Below are 16,587 nucleotides of genomic sequence, written 5' to 3'. Positions count from 1 at the left end.
GGACAAGAATTCCATCAAGAAGACAAAGAAAGAGTGCTTTAAAAGGTTGGAGGAAACCCAGATATTGTGGTACCATAGAAATGAAGAGAAGAAAGTGCTTTAGGAAGGACGGGGTGGTCTATACTGTCAAGTTTTATAGAGAAGCGACCAGTGACCTTTTGAAGCAGTTTCAGTGAAATGGAACAGGCATAAACCAAATTAGGGAGAGAATGGATTAGAGAGGATGGTGAGCAAATGGAGATAGCAGGAATAATTCAAGTATTTTGGACATAAAAGTGAAGAAAGAATTAGGGCAGTAGTTATGGAGGGGACAGATTACAGACCACAGACAGCCAACCAAAAATCAAGATTGTCACTGAAGCTAAAGTTATTGGAGCTAATGGATACCTTTCACAGTCTTCTCAGGACACAGGTTTACAGCCAAATTGGCATGTGGAGAGAAAAGCTCTCAATCAGAGTTTTTGTTTGTTTGTTTGTTTGTTTTTAAGGAGTGACTCACTAGAAGAAATAATCACTAACAGTCACTCATCATAGCACTGTCTTGTGTCCAGAGAGTCTTGAGGTCCATTTATCATGTGTCACACTGCACAACTGCTTCTGTCTTTGCATACCGACTGTGAATATACTAAAAAAAAAAAAAAAATCCACAAATAGCCATGTCACAGGTAGCTCTTGAGATAAGAGCCTCCTTTTAGATCCTGTAAACACAGTTTTGATAGTATTTTCCAGCATTTTAAATAAATATGTTGATATCTAATTTGTAACACAAGAAAGCAAATTTTAAAATTCATTATTGCCTGCCCACTCTAAGAGACAATTTGAGCTGAATCACTGAAGAGCTGGATTGTTGCTTGTTTGTGGTCCAACGAGAAACAGATGTGTCCTAAGTGAGAATGTATTCATTTACAAAGCAAGTTACGTTTCAGTCTAGTCATAGCCATAACACTTCAGGAACTATCTTTAACATGATCCCTCCCTGGGAGCAAAGCATCTTTTCTCATGAGAAAATCTATGTAAGACATTTGGTTTCAAAATGGACTCAAACAATTTTCTCATCTGGAGAACACATGAAAAGGGAAATAAGTGGGAAAATGCTTTTGAAAACTTCCAATAAAGACATATATCTTCTGGTAGTCACAGAAAAGATTAAGTTGGTGGTGTTTAATAACTAATGGCAAGACCCTATTGGTTAAAAATTGCCTACTCATGTCTGCAGGGGAAGTAATAAAGTATTATACCAATAAAAAGTAATAATCACAATCACTGTGGATCTATAAAACATTATTAAGTGTCCCTTGACAACTTAAAAAAAAAAACTCTAAGTAATTATGAAGCCTCGTTTTAAATTAAAACCTGGCCTTGGTGCCCCACGTCACTCTTACATGAGCATGGTAATGAAGGAGATTTATGATGCCTTTGTGTATATTGCTGCAGAGTTAGCTGGCTGGCCACCCTTATGATATAATCTCTTTTCTCTGCAATTTAATTAAAACAGTGAAAGATCTGACCTTTGTTGGAGATTTTCTTATCCATAGCACTAAAAATATCCCCTGGAAGCAATCTGTCAATATGATCTTTCAAACACAATCCTGCTTGTGCTGGGGAAGAAGAAAAAGACAATGAGAAATATCAGAATCCAAAAGGTTAGCACAGGTTAGTACATGGTTAGTTGCCATGAAACTGAAGTCACAAGGCTGCCCATAAAAAGGGTAAAAAATGAATTTAAGCCACCTAATTATGTGACGCAATGAATGAAAATTCCCCATCTAGTATCCAGCTTATAATAAGGACACAACAACGAAAATTGTCTCTCATTCCCCCAGCTCTCTTAGAGGAATTATCCTCATGTCTATTTTGCTTTGTATGGTGCTTATAGGCATTAGTGCTTTGATGTATAGATAACCATGGGAGTCTTACCTGTTCTCTAACCCCCAGAATTCTATGTATTCTGTACTAAAATACTTTGCAGTAAAGAAAAAACTTCTCTTTATTGATGATAACAGGTCACTACCAACTCTGATCTGGTGACTGACATGTTCCTGTCTGGTCATAGAATAAGTGTCATTTATCTTCATAGCTATGGTGAGAGAGGAAAGTTCCTCGTTTTCACTGTGTGAACGTGATCTTCCAATCTGAACTACAATCTAATGGATGGATGATTCTCCAAGCTCTACCATGGATGGATGAGGAATGGAAGTACTAAAGAGAAGTAGAGTGTAACCAAAGGAAAATGGAGCCCATGATGGGGAAAAATTCCTGTTAAACATTCACTAGGAAACGGTTAAAGGCCCAGATTTGAGGTCAGACCTAGGATCAATTCCTTCACCACATCCTAGTCACTATTCCTTGGAAAATACATCAATCACTTCTGAGCTCTTGGTTCAGCCTCCAAAATAATAATAGTATTATTTATTTTGTAAACATGTCAAGATAATAGGAATAAGTTTTCTATATTATACATTTTGTCATTTGATGTTTAATAACAAGTAGAAGAAAATATCAATGGTCAGGGAAAGAAAAAACAGCACTAAAGAAACTATTGGTCAAGCTAGTAAGTCATACATTTCCATTGAAACATAAATGTAAGTTAGAGTCTATGAACTTCAGGTGTGGGCAAAGGCTGTGAGAAACTATGTTGTATTAACCCTGTTATCTAGAGATGATAGTCAAAATCTTTAACCACCAGTATGAAACAAACATCAACAAATAAGAATGGGTGCTGACCATAGACAAGTAAATAGCGATGCCCATGTATACTGGATGTGTACCAGTCGTGCACTTTTCCATGCCAACACTGCACTTCGTGCCTAGCAAGTTCTCAATTAATATCTATTGAAGTAAATTCACACTGTATTAACCTGGCCATCTCACAAAAGTGAGATTAATTAGAAAAAAAATCACAAAATTAACAATGATTTATATGCATCATTGATAATAATGATTAATAAGGATTTATAAAAGAATTATCCTGACTTTTTGTTTCCGAGAAAGTTTTACAATTTTCATGGATGAGCTTGGTTGTAAGTTATCTGCCTTAAATCTGATCTTTCATTGTTTTTCTTTTAATTAAATAACAATTTGGATACTTTACATGATAGGCTTTTTGTTGATTATTAAAATCCATTTGTATCTTGACTCATTCTAAAAGAATATAAAATAGCTCTATCTTGATTTATAGCTTATGAAAAATTTTATTGGGATTCTTGTGACAACCCTTCAAAAATAAGAAGACAAGCTCAGAGAAGTATAATGATTTTCCAAAATCAGACAACTAGTGAAGTGCTGAGTCAAGACTCACACCCTAGGCCGGGCGCGGTGGCTCAAGCCTGTAATCCCAGCACTTTGGGAGGCCGAGACGGGCGGATCACGAGGTCAGGAGATCGAGACCATCCTGGCGAACACGGTGAAACCCCGTCTCTACTAAAAAAAAATACAAAAAACTAGCCGGGCGAGGTGGCGGGCGCCTGTAGTCCCAGCTACTCGGGAGGCTGAGGCAGGAGAATGGCGTAAACCCCGGAGGTGGAGCTTGCAGTGAGCTGAGATCCGGCCACTGCACTCCAGCCTGGGCGACAGAGCGAGACTCCGTCTCAAAAAAAAAAAAAATAAAAAATAAAAAAGACTCACACCCTAATCCTGCGTTTCAAGTTCAGTGTTCTATTCCCTCTACACCATGCAGCCTCTTGGCCGCCTACATGAACTTCCCACAGGGCCTTATTTGGGGCAGATTCAAGCCTTACTAACAATTAATTATCCTTAGTGCTGTGTCTACCTTCTTGTACTCCAAGCTTCAGAACCTAGGACAGCGCCTGCATAGCCACATGTTTAATAAATTCTGTAGCTGTAATTTTGAGCATGATTTTGAGGATCCCTGCCAACCTTTTTTACATTGCCACAACTCTCTGGTTCTGATGAGGAGACTGAATTTCTTTAAGCCTACTCCTCTCTTATACCCAAGGTTGCCATTACCAATGGCTGTGCCTGCCATCATGACTAAGTTTCCCCAATACACTCCAGTTATCACTCTTAAGCACACTTTCAGCACAACTAATGATTTGATATGAATAGATTAGAGTTGTCAGAAAAGTAAAAGCCAACACAATTTTAATTGTGATTAAACACATATACTTTGCCCTTCTACATCTGTTTTTAAATCAAGTACAAACTTTAATAATACACTCAGCAGAGGCATCTGGAAGATGTGTTGATCCTAGTTGGCAGCAGACACCAGATGGGTTAGTCAATCCGGAACAGATGGTAAATTGATATTAATTAATTATAAGCCTGGACTTTTCCACCATTCATGATTCTCAGTTTCTATTAATATTTACCATTTTTGGTTAATCTCAGTTTTCTAAATTCCTCTTTCTAACCTGTGTGATTGCAAGAGAAAAATAGGAGAAATTTTCTCCCTCATTAGAGAATATCTTGAGCTCTTGAAACACTCTAGAGTTGAAAAATGAACTCCAATGAGCTCATAACATTATGGTAGAGCTTGGAGGATCATCATTAGCATGATCACAGACCTAGGATTTTTCTATTCCTGCTCTGCCAATTAATGCTACTCTCTTCTCACAATTCTCCTACCCTACTCTGCACTGTCAATAAAATTACTTGTGAGAACTCTATGCAAAGAACAATAACCAAGTAAGTGTAAAGTACACTCCCATCAATAGCTACACACATATCCACTATTCAAACGTAGAGCTCTCTGGAAGACAAACGTTGAAGTAAACAATTGAGAATTAAGTTCTGAGCAGAACTTCTACCACTTCTTAAATTGTAATCTTGGGCTAAATGCATGGAGTAACAAAATTGAGAGAAGGAAGGAGTGAGCTTTCAGGTTTTGTGGAGCAGCTTCTGATTCATGTTGAGAGAAATGGTCACAAGGTCACAGAGGATAGGCCATGGCCCCACTAAGTCTCATGGATTGAAAAGTGAGTGTTGGATTAGGGAGTGATTTCTTACCTGCAGGAACAACACAAACACTCACAAGTCAATGTTGCCCAAGTTGACCAGCCAGATCATCAACTCCTCTTCTTTGAAGTGTGGAAAGAAAGATGGTAAGTCCTCACATGGAGTGATGTTCAGAGTTCTAGAAAGTCATTACCATCTTTAAAATTCTTATTCAACTCCCTGATGTCTAAGATTCTGCTAACATAATCAACTTGCAATTTTATTTTAAATATTTTTGTTAAAATTAAAAAGTAAAGCTAAAAGTAAAAAATCATAGAGCTTATTTGGTGGCCTAAACTAGAGTAACAAGGCAGTGGGTACTAAAAGTGGAAGAAAGGACAGAAGGGAGAGAAGAGACACCCAAATATGAATAGTTCAAACCTGGGACCATTGACGAAAAACATGTTTTGCCTCAGGCTGGTCTTGGAAATCAGAGAAGATATGGCAGAATCCTCTTGGTAATAGTCACATCAGCTGTTCAATTTCTTTGTTGCCTACCCAAAGTGTACTTGTTCCAGGGAGGAAGGGAGAGAGCTCAGAGAATACATAATTCTTCAGTTTCACCCCAGTCAAAGTTTTTCTTTCTGTTTTGAAAATAGACCACTCAGGACTCATGAAAGCATGGTTATTTATGAACCATTCACCTTACAATTACTGGGAGTATACAAAAACACACTGAAACTAAAAGTTAAGGTTTTCTTTTGATCTCTTAGAGTTTGTTGTATTTTTCCCTTTAATTGTACCTAGAGACAACTATAGAAGTTAGATTTGTGGTCCCTGAGACCACAGCAGAGTGCCTCTGGACTTCTAGAGAGGTGCAAATAAATACAATTTGCCTTTACTAAGTTAAACAGCAAAATTAATACAGAGTAGATCAGGACAACTACATAAAAACCCACCTAATAATAGACAATGTCTTCAAAGGTAGGAGAGAGATAACAAAAAATACTGCTGTATCTAGTCAACAGTGAGCAAGGTGTGGGGATGTGCACTTGAGCATCAAAGGGAATTTAGAATACTAGGATGGCAACGTACAGCCCCAGAAGCATGATCCCAGGAAGGGAGGAGTAATCCTTCCCAGTGCAGGAGTAACCTCATGCTTCTGAGGAAAATGTAGCCAGGTCTGAATTCCCAGATCTAGAAACAATTGTCATCTTCCACTGGAAGCTCCTAAGCACACACTCCAGACAGAGACACACCATTTTACTAGGTAGAGTTTTGGCCTCAAATTCATGTGTGATTTTCTACCTTAATGAGCAGAAAAAACCAAACCCTGCATGAGCCTAGATCAGAGTTTCAAAAATTGTTATCCTTAGAACACTAAGGTTTCACATAGTTATCTCATGGGTGACTGCCGAGGAAGTTGAGCAGACAGAACGTTTCCCTCCAGCTGTCTCCTACCCTCCACTCCATCAGCATTTCTACCAAAGCACTTCACTCTTGTCTGAAGATTACACTGGAGTTCTATGTAGGATCTTTTGGATTGGGCGGGCAGATTCTGCCAGTAAAAAATGTACCAAGATGCACTTACATTGATAACACAGACTCTTAGAGCCTGCTCCTTGATTCTTCTCCATGGACTCTATCCTGATCCCCAGGTAGCCTCCTGAGAGACGTCCCCGGTCATCATATCTTACCTATGACATGGATCTGTAAGAGATTATCTAAAGAAAGAGAAGCACAAGGCCAAATAATCTAAAGAAAAAAAAAGCCAGTCAAAAATTGTGCATGCTGTGTAAAAGGAAAAGGTTTTATAATTTCTTGACTCTTTTCATCTGAGGCCCACCTGTGGACCTTACCTAGGAGTAGACTCCTTCCCCCTATGAGGCAGTGAAGGGTATGTAAGGGCGCTTTTGGTTGTTGTAAAGATTGGGGAGCATCATTGTCATCTATAGTAGGGGCCAGAAAAGAAAAACATCCTGTAATATGTGGGGCAGTTCTGCATAATGAGATTGGACCTCCCCATCCACCACCAGAATGCCCATACCACATGTATTTAAAAATACAACAAAGCCATGGCTTATTCTGCAACGTAGTAAAATCATGGGTAATATTCCCAAGACTCTCCGTCAAGGTTAGCCAATGCAAATACGTGTATTTTATATGAATGAGTACATCATACTATCATAGCATAATAACATTTAACATAAAATAAAATCACTATTTCTGAATCCCGTGCTTTCTGAGTATCACTTGAATGCCCATGTGGATCTTCTGATGCCTTTTCCATCTCCCACATCAGTTATAGTCTCATCATAAATTAATATATAAGCTATCTGATGTTTAGACATTGGTCTCTCATGAGCTTGGGTTAAAGTGATTTGGTCCATGAGACAAATCTATTCTCAGACGCTAGCTGAATCAGGCATTCATGCCTGTCGAACAAGACTCCTAGACCAAGAATAAGGATACCTGAAGTTTAAGCAACTTCAGAGGGCTTTGGATAGCCCACTGGCCTCTCCGTGTGACATTCCTGCCATTAATTTGAAACTTCTTTAAGCCATAATATGAATATTCCTCTTGAAGAAAGTACTTAGATAAGGGCAGATTCAAAATTTTATTCTGGAGTGTGACTTCTGAAAGCATGTGAATGAAACTGAATTTCTATCCTGTCATTGCTGTAAATCAGGGTGGTATCACGAAAGGGCACCAAACACATAATGTTAAGCAGAGGACTGGGGTACATGCCATTATACATTAGGAAAAAAATGCAGACATTTTTATGTAAGATGTTTCCCCAGCATTACACTAACCATTAATAACCTCCTCCCATTGCTTTTATGTAACTTTACTCATGGGAATTTTATACAATATGACTAACTCATAAAATTTTAATAGAATTGGACATATGACTAAAAATATTATCTGTTACTGTAATTATTAAGCAACTTTATGCTTCAGAACAGAATCAAGTGAGGTTGGGAAAAACAAGTCCTTAGAGAAAAGTTATTTGCCGCCGGGCGCGGTGGCTCACGCCTGTAAACCCAGCACTTTGGGAGGCTGAGGCGGGAAGATCACAAGGTCAAAAGATCGAGACCATCCTGGCTAGCACAGTGAAACCCCGTCTCTACTAAAAATACAAAAAATTAGCCGGGTGCTGTGGCGGGCGCCTGTAGTCCCAGCTATTCTGGAGGCTGAGGCAGGAGAATGGCGTGAACCTGGGAGGCGGAGCTTGCAGTGAGCTGAGATGGCGCCACTGCACTCCAGCCTGGGCGACAGAACGAGACTCCATCTCAAAAAAAAAAAAAAAAAAAAAAAAAAAGAAAAGTTATTTGTTTGCTAATTCAATGTGTATGGAGAGAGTTGTCCTTAACTCAATAGTCTAACACAGGTTTGAAGTAAGCATAAAAGACTTAGAGAATTTTAGTCCATTTTCCTGGGGATTTAGTGTTCTGTGACAAATAGAACTCATATACTTCTTCTTGAATGGTAGAAAGTCACCACCAGCATTTAATGATACCTAGAATTTTTAAAAAGAAACAGCTAAGGAAAACCTAAGTATTTGCAAAATATACATTGATGAACCTTCGCTTCCCTTATTTTACTATTTGTTTCATCTTGTATTTTCAATGTCAAAAATGCAAAACCTCAAAATTCTGACAGCTTAATAATAACTGCCATTTCTTTAATGTTTAACAAGGCACATTGCCAAATACTTTACATATTGTAGTGTAGCTAGCAAGATGTAACTTTTTTCAGTCTTGAGAAGCTTCCAGATAGTTGTGTCTAAATGGAGGCAGCAGATCCCTTAGAGTAGATCTTCACTGAAGAGGACTCCGTTTCCTTTCTTGAATTTTTGAAGATATGGAAATGCACCACGAGTAAGTGGTAATCATTGTCTTGGAGGAAGGATGTAAGAGAATCTTCTACAACTGAACAAAGTCTTCTCTTCCCAATGTTCTGGCATTAAGAAAAGTTTAGTAAATTTACTCAGAAAATTAAAAATGCTCATTTGGGGAGAAATAAGAACAAGATCCAAACTCTCTCTTTTTGAGGCTCAACTCTACTAAAATTTCAATGATAAATGAAAATGGCACAAACCAAGATATTTATGTAGGAAATGATACCAAGGACCACACAGGGCAACTTGGCTTTAAGGAAGAGGGGACAGAATGGAGACCTGGATTCGACACCAGATCTAACCACTTTTGTACAAACTTGACTTCAGAAGAACCTGTTACTAATCATTGGATTCAGAAAACTCCTGGAAAACCCCTTTAGTTTACATGGCACATGCTCAGCCATCCAGCTCTTTGGACAGATTAAGGAAAAGAGAGGTTTGAAGAGAATAATTACAAACTCTTGTCTTGCCTTTGGAAATGTAGATTTAGGTTCCAATAGAGACTCATCACCACAATTATTTCTGTTCTGCTTTTTAAGGCAAATTGAGGCAGAACAAAGGATGCCTGAAGAGTAACTTGGGCTAGCATCTTCTTCCATCAGTAAAGAAATTAATAATGGCAGCAGGGCTGCATTTATAAATGAGCAGACTGGGTAATGCACAACCACAGAGAGTGATGTCCTAATTGATTATGAAGGGAATAGCTCTCCTGGTTGATAATTGCATATAATTCTCTACAGTTTCAAAATTATATATATTATATATATGCATGCATACACTTACATATGCTACACAAATCCATAATCAGGAGAGGGTAGAGGACCCAGGGACACCCAATATGAGCACATATGAACCCTGGCTCATATTGGATATAAAGTTTGTAGGACTCAATTCTCATGCTTCTCTTCTCCTTCCTGTCTTTCCCCTCATGCTCCCCTCCCCAAGACTATCAAAAACAACAGCTGTCTAGGGAATGTAGCTTTAAATTGTAGATCTAAATATGAAGTGCAAAACAGTAAGGCTTTTAGAGGAAAACATGAGAGATTACTTTGTAATAAATGAAAGTTTATTAAATAGGATACAAAAGGTACCAGAAATTTTAAAAATAAAAATGAAAACTGTTGTGTTTATCAAAAACAAAACAAAAAACAAAAAAACTGTGATAATGAAAAGGCAAGTCATTCAGTGGGAAATGGTATTTGCAACACAAATGTCCAAAAAATGGCTCATATTTATCAAGAATATATAACTCTTCTAATCAATAAAGAAAAGACACACAAACCAACAGAAAAAAATAGGCAAAAGAGGTACTTCACAAAAGAGAATATCAAAAGATGAAAAAAGTATTCAATCTACTTAGCCATCAGAAATATGCAAATTAAAAGTACAATGTGATATATCTGTACACTCAGCAGAATGACATAAATTAAAAGACTGACAATATCATATCCTGATGAGGTTATGTACCGCAGGTGGCAATGTAAATAGAAATGACCATGTTAGAAAACTGGCAGTATTTATTTAAGCTGATTATATTCCTGTGACACAGTAATTCCATTCCTAGATATATGCCCAACAGGAATGTAAATAGGAATATGTGCATAGGAACAGTCATAGTAGCAGCATTTGTGATAACCCCAAATTAAAAACAATCCAAATGTCTATCAACAGTAGAATGATAAATAAATTGTGCCATATCCCTAGAATGGTGCACTATATGCAATGAAGATGAATGAACTAAAACTACAATGAATCTCTCAAACATAATGTGGCAAGAAAGTTGCCAGATGCAACCTTGTACATAGTATACAATTCAATCACTTCTGTAAAGTTCTAAAACAGGCAAAACTAATGTACTGGGACAGAGTCAGTAAAACATTTGTCTCCAGAGGAGCTATTAACTAGAAGAAGGCATGGGGGGACTCTGGGATGCTGGTAATATTCTGTTTGTTGACCTAGGAGTTAGTTACAAACACATACGTAGTTAATAAAGGATCCTTGAACTATACATTTTATTTGTGTGTTTGTCTTTATGTATGTATGCTTAAATAAAATAATTCACCTTTTAAAAAAGCATTTTGTAGGAATCTTCAAGGCTGCCACTTACCCTTGTTTGACGGAGGCTTTGATTCCCTTAAAGCTTGACCAGTTGAAGTTGCAGGGAAGTCCTATTTAGAAGATAAAAAATTAAGAGATCCCTGGAAAGTGACAATTGCTTAAGCTGGGTCTTGAGTATATGCAATTACTTTCCATTGTCTCAATATATTAGTCTCTCTAGTTTTGTATGTTTTACATTTTCTATAATAAAAGCATTTTCTTTTCCTGAAAATCTATGGAAGGTTTGCATCCAACTCATATCAACCACTGGGGTTTATTTCTATTCTATCTAGTATGTTAGTCCCCTAAGAAAACATTGTCATCAAAGCTTTTCGCTTACATAGGAAAGCTCTCCTCCTAGTTATTTGAATCTTTGGAAAATTATTTCTTGTGTATTCTGATCTCTTTTTCTTCTTCTTAAAAATAAATATGATCGTGATTTCCTCTTGATCAAGACACCTACCAGTCAATTACCTTTCTTACCACCCTCCTGTCATTGTGTAATGAATGACCAAAGGACAAAAATAAACTCCAATGGAGAGCACACATGGAAGTAGATAAAACTAAAAAATATGAGCTAAGAAGAGGAGACATCTATGTCTGGCTAAAGAGAGGCCCCATGCCAGATTAACTGAAAAGGAAATGATTAATTACAGCAATGTAGCAATAGAGATGCCCCAAGCGTTTCAGTGAAATCAAATGACGCAGGTTAGAGTCCAAAATAACAGGACGATTGACTTGGGAGTGGTGAAACACTTTTAAAAATGTGTATGTCACATAAAGATGGCCCCATTTTTACAGAAACAAAAAAAAATTTAAAAGATCAATATAGTAAAGCTACAGATAAAAGCTACAGATAATTTTATTTTCTACATACCAAATGTTCTTCCTAAATTGGAGGATAGAAACAGTGCTTTATAAGTCACTGAATTATTTTTTTAAACCATGGAGAAAGTGGTTACCATTCAGGAAGTCACAGATTCCTATATGTAAAAATATCTAACTCTGATCTATTTTTATTTTGGAATTACCACTTTTATATACTGTTTCATAACATTTTTATACCATTTTCTCTTCTTTTTAAGGTTGAACTTTTGTTCATTTTTTTTTTCTCCTCTTCAGCCTAGATAAAGTGCTGTGCCCTCTCAGGTAAGGAATAGAGTGAAGAGTCCCTTTGTCCTGCAATCTAGTTCTATCGCCATCTTGCCTCTTCACAGAGAGAGAATAAGGGAAAATGGCTCAGCTTTTTCACTAATTAAATTGCAACTCCCCAGTTGGAAGTCGGGCAGGCTGCAAAAATAAACCTCACTGTAGCTCAGTCCCTTGGAAATTCTAAACCAGTATGTATCCCCACCGACCCAAGCATCATGCTGGGTGTACTATGAGACTCCAGGTTTGAATCTCAGCAGGAAGGAAGCTTAATGGTGTTACACAGGAAGTAGTTTAGAGTCCATGTTTCTTTGCAATGAAGAAATTCATTGAAATTAACCAAGAAAAGCATAAAAATATAAAACATGCTTGCTCTTTCTCTTCAGCAGTGCCCAAACTTATTCTAGGCCAGGAACGGTGTCTCATGCCTGTAATCCCAGCACTTTAGGAGGACAAGGCAGATCACCTGAGGTCAGGAGTTCGAGACCAGGCTGGCCAACATGGCAAAACCCTGTCTCTACTAAAAATACAAAAATTAGCTGCATGTGGTGGTGCAAACCTGTAATCCTAGTTACTTGGGAGGCTGAGGCAGGAGAATGGCTTAAACCTGGGAGGCGGAGGCTGCAGTGAGTGAGATCATGCCCTTGCACTCCAGCCTGGGCAGCAAAGCAAGACTCCGTCTCAAACTAACTAAATAAATAAATAAACAAACAAATTTATTCTAATCCCTCGTTGAATGGAGGTAAAGGACAGAGAAGAGTTAGGGATAGCCCAACAAAAGCAATTCCAAGCAAACAGGCTGAATCATTCCCCAGATAACAAGAAAAGAACCTCAAGTTTCTCAGAGGCAATGAACTACCTTTTAGCAATACAGTATAAAAGTAATGGTAACTTGCGGTAACTTTCAGTATGTATGAAGGACCCCTATTTATCCATAACTTTAAAAATAGCCAGAATTTGAAATAAGAGTTATCACTTAAGCTGAGGTTGAGATTTACTTTTTCCTGTAAGTGATAGTAAAAGTTTTGATATAAGGACATGGTGGCAAGGAGAGCATGGAATAGTAAGAACAGAATCAGACACTGAGGAATACCATTGGCTGTGTGAAAGAGCCCACATGAGAGGCTAAGAATATTGTACATAAAGACCTGCTATTCTTGATATTCTTTAGCAAATCCGTAAAAATGAAGCATATAAAAAGTATACAGAACGGATTACAAATGACAAGCTGGCTATGGCTATGGAACTGAATGTTAAAGAACTAGACCAACTTCAAGGTGGCCCAATAGAAGAGCGATTCTTCCGGCTGCAAATGACCTAAGTCTGGCAAGAAAAATAATGCAGTGGAAAAGATGGGAACCGTTAGTATAAGAGTTCCACCAATCAGCGGGAATGACCCATACAATCATTAAATGATTTTAGCGGGTTGATGGGAAACTGATATAACTAAATATTCTGTTATATTAAAAGTATGTTGGCCGGGGGCAGTGGCTCACGCCTGTAATCCCAGTACTTTGGGAGGGCAAGGCGGGCAGATCACGAGGTCAGGAGATCGAGACCATCCTGGCTAATACAGTGAAACCCCGTCTCTACCAAAAATACAAAAAAATTAGCTGGGCATCGTGGCGGACGCCTGTAGTCCTAGCTGCTCCTGAGGCTGAGGCAGGAGAATGGCGTGAACCCAGGAGGCGGAGCTTGCAGTGAGCCGGAGTAGCGCCACTGCACTCCAGCCGGGGTGACAGAGTGAGACTCTGTCTCAAAAAAAAAAAAAAAGTGTGTCCATGTTATCGATATATTGTAATTAAGAAAACTCATACAGAAAAGATTTAGGAGACTTGTTAAAATAAGTGACTGTTGTAATACTGTTTTGTAGATCAACTTTTGTTTTTTACTTTAAATTCTGGGATACATGTGCAGAACATGCAGGTTAGTTACACAGGTATACATGTGCCATGGCGGTCTACTGCACCTATCAACCCGTCATCTCGGTTTTAAGCCCTGCATGCATTAGGTAGTTGTCCTAATGCTCTCCCTCCTCTTTCCCTCCACCCCACCCCTAATAGGCCCTGATGTGTGATGTTCCCCTGTGTCCATGTGTTCTCATTGTTCAACTCCACTTATGAGTGCGAACATGCAGTGTTTGGTTTTCTGTTCCTATGTTAGTTTGCTGAGAATGATGGTTTCCAGCTTCATCCATGTCCTTGCAAAGAACATGAACTCATTCTTTTTTAAGGCTGCATAGTTTTCCATAGTGTATATGTGCCACATTTTCTTTATCCAGTTTATGATTGATGGGCATTTGGGTCGGTTTCAAGTCTTTGCTATTATAAATATGCTGCAGTAAACATAAGTGTGCATGTGTCTTTATAGTAGAATTGTCTTGGGGATGAATTTTTGATTTGTATTCACAAAAATTATTTCAAGACAATATTTCGTTGAACAGAGAGACTGTGGGAAGACTTGAAAATTAATTAAAATAATTCCTATAGATCTTCAATGCAAAGGCCATAATCAAGAAGTGAAGCTTCTTTAGCAGTATCTTCAACATCCTTTAATTTTTTTGTTGTCCTGAAAAAGAAAAGGTCCTTAATTATTATTGTCTAAATAAATTTATAGTTCACTGTTTGAAGTAAAGTAGTAAGAGTGAATATTTTCATGTGTGATAAAAAAGTACAAGTGGCTGGTCATAAAATTTGAAATTAACCTCCTTGACTGTAATCTTATATCTATAAAGTAAAATTTAAATACATAATTGTGAACTGATTATAAAATCCATAATAAATGTCATTTTATTTTAGTCTTTATTTGAATTATTATTCCATTTACTCTGTTTTCATATGGTCTTAATTTAATCATATTTTGTTGTTACTCTATTATTTTTGAAAATCTTCAAATTATAAATCATTGTACAGTTGAAGAAATTGGTACCTGAAAGAAATATTTCATATTGCATAAAGGTAGTTGGAAAAACTTTTCTTTTTGTTGCATTTAAGGAAATTAGCTTTCTGGCCTCATGGCTTCTAATTTTCTTGATCAACCCTGTTACATCAAGATAGAGGTGGAATTTCTGTAAAAGAAGAGACATTAACAGTTCCTGAAGTTTTTCTGGCATATAGATAGGCTTATACTCAAAACATTTTGGTCAAATGGCTGCAAATTCAAAGCGGAATCACTAAGTAGTTTTTACTAAGTTTCTAATATGATTGTAGGTGGATATCAAAATAAGACAAATGCTGTCCAAGGAAAGAAAACATTGGCAAGCTTAGGGTTAAACAAAAATAAAATAAAAAAAAAAAACTTTAAAAAAAGAACAGAATCAAACCAGAAATAGTCCTCTTAACCACATGTGCTAAACCTTTTTTAACTAGTTCCTTAGTGTGGAAGAATTGGGTAAAATATATAAATGAACATCAATCCTTTTCTGGACATTATACTTTTCTTTATACAAGCATACCTCAGAGATATTCTGGGTTTGGCTCCAGACCACTGCAATAAACAACTGCAATAAAGCAAGTCACAAGAACTTTTGTTTCCCTGTGCATATAAAGTTATATTTGCACTATACTGTAGTCTACTAGGTGTGCAATAGCATTTTGTCTTAAAAAAAATGTGCATGTCTTCATTTTAAGACTACTTTATGCTAAAAAGATGCTAACAATCATCTGAGCCTTCTGTGAGTTGTCATCTTTTTGCTGGTGGAGGGTCTTGCCTCTACATTGATGTCCACTGACTGATCAGGGTGGTGGTTGCTGAAGACTGAGGTGGCTGTGACAATTTTTAAAAATAAGACAACAATGAAGTTTGTCTTATTGATTGACTCTTCCTTTTGTGAAAGATTTGTCTGTACTATGTGATGTTGTTGGATAGCATTTACCCATGTAGAATTTCTTGCAAAATTGGAGTCAATCCTCTCAAACCCTGCTGCTGCTTTATCAACTACATTTATGTACCGTTCTAAATCCTTTGTTGCCATTTCAACAACTTGGCTAACTGGTGCAAGAGGCCTAGCTTTCAGCCTATCTCAGCTTTCAACATGACTTTCTTCACTAAGCTTAATCATTTCTAGCTTTTGATTTAAGCTAGATCAACATGTAAGTCTTCCTTTCACTTGAACACTTAGAGGTCCCTGTTGGGATATTAACGGCCTAATTTTGATATTGTGTGCCTCAGGTAATAGAGAAACCAGAGGAGAGGGGTGGGTCCTTGGAGCAGTCAGAAAACACACAACATTTATCAGTTAAGTTCGCTGCCTCATATGGGAGAATATGGACCCCCCCGAAAATTATAATTTTTTGTAGCCCCCCCAAAATTACAATAGTAACATCAAAGATCACTGATCACAGATCACTATAACAGATAAAATAATGATGAAAATGTTTTACAATGTTTTGAAAATTACCAAAATGTTACACAAAGACAAAGTAAACATGTGCTGTTGAAAAAGTGTGCCTATAGACTTATTCAGTGCAGAGTTGCCGTAAACCTTCAATTTGTAAAAAAAATGCAATATCTGCAAAGCACAGTAAAGAGAAGCACAATAAAACAAG

The sequence above is a fragment of the Trachypithecus francoisi genome, unplaced genomic scaffold (assembly GCF_009764315.1).
Source record: "Trachypithecus francoisi isolate TF-2019V2 unplaced genomic scaffold, Tfra_2.0 Lachesis_group2, whole genome shotgun sequence".
Taxonomy (NCBI): Eukaryota; Metazoa; Chordata; class Mammalia; order Primates; family Cercopithecidae; genus Trachypithecus; species Trachypithecus francoisi.
Note: the sequence above shows the minus strand (reverse complement) of the source record.